Source organism: Phoca vitulina, unplaced genomic scaffold (assembly GCF_004348235.1).
Source record: "Phoca vitulina isolate PV1807 unplaced genomic scaffold, GSC_HSeal_1.0 scaffold40, whole genome shotgun sequence".
NCBI lineage: Eukaryota > Metazoa > Chordata > Mammalia > Carnivora > Phocidae > Phoca > Phoca vitulina.
This window is the reverse complement of record NW_022589743.1, coordinates 7,841,209-7,845,071: the sequence shown is the minus strand read 5'-3', so window position 1 is coordinate 7,845,071 and position 3,863 is coordinate 7,841,209. Positions and strand designations below refer to the sequence as shown.

Sequence of the window (3,863 nt, the reverse complement as noted above, 5' to 3'; positions counted from 1 at the left end):
TCCATGATTCATTGTTTGTGCATAACACCCAGTGCTCCATGCAGAACGTGCCCTCCTCAATACCCATCACCAGGCTAACCCATCCTCCCAACCCCCTCCCCTCTAGAACCCTCAGTTTGTTTTTCAGAGTCCATTGTCTCTCATGGTTCTTCTCCCCCTCCGATTTCCCCCCCTTCATTCTTCCCCTCCTGCTACATTCTTCTTCTTCTTTTTTTCTTTCTTAACATATATTGCATTATTTGTTTCAGAGGTACAGATCTGAGATTCAACAGTCTTGCACAATTCACAGCGCTTACCAGAACACATACCCTCCCCAGTGTCCATCACCCAGTCACCCCATCCCTCCCACCCCACCCCCCACTCCAGCAACCCTCAGTTTGTTTCCTGAGATTAAGAATTCCTCATATCAGTGAGGTCATATGATACATGTCTTTCTCTGTTTGACTTATTTCGCTCAGCATAATACCCTCCAGTTCCATCCACGTCGTTGCAAATGGCAAGCTCTTATTCCTTTTGATGGCTGCATAATATTCCATTGTGTATATATACCACATCTTCTTTATCCATTCATCTGTTGATGGACATCTTGGCTCTTTCCACAGTTTGGCTATTGTGGACATTGCTGCTATAAACATCGGGGTGCACGTACCCTTTCGGATCCCTACTTTTGTATCTTTGGGGTAAATACCCAGGGGTGCAATTGCTGGATCATATGGTAGCTCTATTTTCAACTTTTTGAGGAATCTCCATACTGTTTTCCAGAATGGCTGCACCAGCTTGCATTCCCACCAACAGTGTAGGAGGGTTCCCCTTTAGGAGAGAAATTCTAAGGAATTAGCAATGTTTGTTCTTAATTAGGGTGCTGCTTACCTGAGTATTCACCTATAGTTATTCTTAAACTGTTCATGTATATTTCATACATTCTCTTTATATTTTAAAGAAGTTATTCTCATTAAATTTCCAGCACTTTGTTCATACTGCTCTATTTTTCTCTTAGCATCGCATATTCCCAGATGCTCAGAGAGCCAAGGTCAGAGGAGCTGTTTTCCAGTCCTTTAATTAATTTCTTGCTAAATTCCCCACTTTTGGCTCTTGCTTCTCTTTCCTGCTGCCTCTTATCTTTTGTTATTCCAGGATTTGGTGAGTGGAAAGCGTGCCTTTTCATCTGTCACATGTCAGGCATGCATTGGGTCTTAGTTTCTTCATCATATCATTTCATTTTCTGTAAATTCCTTATAATTTTGGCATGTGGACAGGAATTTCCTCAATTTCCTAGTACTGCAATGTTAAAATTTTTTTCTTTTGGAATTTTTGGAGTTTGGATTATTCTTCTGGATTATTTCTTTTGGATTTTGAGGAGGAAGGGAGGTAATGATTATTCTCAGATATCTTGACTCAGAAGCCTCTTATTGTGGATATTTTAAGACATTTTAGAAAATCTTTACTTTCATTCTAAAATAATCTTTAACAAGCAGTGATCCTCAATTTTAGATTTAGATTTTTCTAGCAGCCCAAAACAATCCATTGGGAACTCTGTTTAGCAGTTAATGATATTTTAATGAGCTGTGGAAATTTTAACTCTGAATACACATTATAATTACCTAGGAAAGTTTTAAAAATACTAGTGACCAGGTGGCTCAGTTGGCTAATGGTCTGCCTTTGGCTCAGGTTGTGATCTCAGGGTCCTGGGATCGAGTCCCACGTCAGGCTCCCTGCTCAGTGGGGTGTCTGCTTCTCCCTCTCCCTCTGCCCTTCTCCCTGCTTGTGCTCTCATGCTCTCTCTCTGTCAAATAAATAAAATCTTTAAAAAACATATTAGTGACCAGAGTCCAACCCACACCAATTAAATTGGAATTTTTGTAGGCAGAGCCCTGGAATATCTATTTAAAAAAGCAAAAGAAAAATTATTTAATGTACACTAGGATTGAAAATCACTATTCTAGTGGGTGAGATAAAAGCATAAATAAAAATTTATGCAACAAGAAATTATAAGACAAAATGCCTTTAGGTCAGTATTTAGAGTTGGCAGGAGTGAATGTTAATACTTATGCCAACAACAGTCATGCCAACACTTCAGTCATAAGTCAGTGACCCATTTTCCCATCCTATATTTCCAGGGGAGAACCAATTTCTCCTGTTTCCACTCTCTTGGACATGTAAGGTTTCTCTGTCCTCATAGGGCTTTGGTTATTTGAAGGGAATCTCTGCTATGCATATTGATTGGATGAAGATATTACCCATATTTTTACTCTAAGATTTATTTTCTGGAGATTAGCTGTTACTCTTATTTGGCCAAAATTCTTATAATTTTCTTAGCTCTGACTTACGCATGTAAATTTCTCCATTTTAAAATTTACAAACAGCTTATGCCCCTGAAACCCCATTGATATGGGTCTTTCTTGAAACTCCTAATACAGAAATGAAAACAGACTGAATTATTCTTATAGATTACTGATGGTCATTTCAGCTTTTCATCGACTCCTTCTATTCTTTTTTTTTGTCCCCTTTTGCTTCCAGCCTCTACGGTAAGCCTTAATGCCCTTCCCAGGAAGAGCTAGGATTTGCCTTATTAAACTGTAGTCAGCCTTTAAACCCAGCTCATAACTCATCTCTTCTGGTCCACCTGATGCTTTGGGCTGGGATCCCTAGATCCATGCTTAGTACCACCCCTACCCTCTGACTTACCATTCACTTTGATTTTTCTGGTTTTGACTTTCTACCCCGAAGAGTGACTATTCCCCAGACTCATCCCTCAAGACTTTTCTACATTTTTTAGACTCTGGCCTTCTAGGTTCCAGTGTGTGACCTTGGCTGGCCATAGCAATGTTCTAACAAGACCTTCTCTGGCCCACCCCTAGGCATGCATCCTGTTCTCTGAAAAAGGAGACGCTGTATGGAAGCCCCAGGAATGTCTTACTTAAGCCTAGAAACATCCCTTTCCACTAGCCATTTCCCCATTATTCTCCATTCTTTTTTTTTTTTTTTTAGTTTTTTGAGTATAGTTGACACACAATGTTACATTACTTCTAGGTGTACAACAGAGTGATTCAACATCTCTATACATTTATATATTATGCTATGCTCACCACACCTTAACTACCATCTGTCACCATGTAATGTTATTACAAAACCATTGACTCTATTCTCTATGCTGTGCTTTTTATTCCTGTGATGTATTCATTCCATAACTTGGGGCCTCTATCCCCCACAAAAATATGGAACACTTCGTGAATTTGTGTGTCATCCTTGGACAGGGGCCACGCTAATCTTCTTTATATTGTTTTGATATTCGTATATGTGCTGCCAAAGAGAACACCAATATTCCCCATTCTTAAAAGAATGAACACTTTTCATACACCTTGTCTTTACCATATTTGCCTGTTTTATGAGCACCGCACATGTTAAATGTTTAGTAAACATGTATCAAATATGTGACTGAGTGAGTGAATGAATGAATGATTTGTGGTAAGTGTCCAATCTATGTTGCCTCCATAAAAATATGCTTCGGAGTACCAAGATAAAAATGGCATAATCTTTTCCTTGGAGTAAAAGTAGAATAATAAGTAGTAAAATAGTGAAAATAGAAAAGAAAATATGTGAGCCCCAATATCCCAGGCCTCTATGTACTTGTGGCTAAGATATAAGACCATAGTTCTTTTTCATATGCTAATTATGATGGTACAAGATAACTTTTCTTTGGTGTGCTCAATCTCTCCTCCTCCTCCTCATGCAGCTGCCCTCTGCTAGTGACATCTACTACCCTCCTTCACTCTTCTGTACTATAAGAAGAGGGAGCACTACTCAAGGACCAGGAAACTGTTCTTTTCTGCATCACTTTTCCCACAGATGAGCACAGAACTTCT

General features: G+C 39.2%; 1 non-coding gene across 1 annotated transcript; it reads right to left on the bottom strand.

The window, feature by feature from the left end:
- Positions 1 to 3,209: 3,209 nt before the first annotated feature.
- LOC116647767 lies at positions 3,210 to 3,316 on the bottom strand. Its single transcript, XR_004302375.1, has one exon. It is a non-coding gene; the product is annotated as a U6 spliceosomal RNA (small nuclear RNA).
- Positions 3,317 to 3,863: the final 547 nt, after the last annotated feature.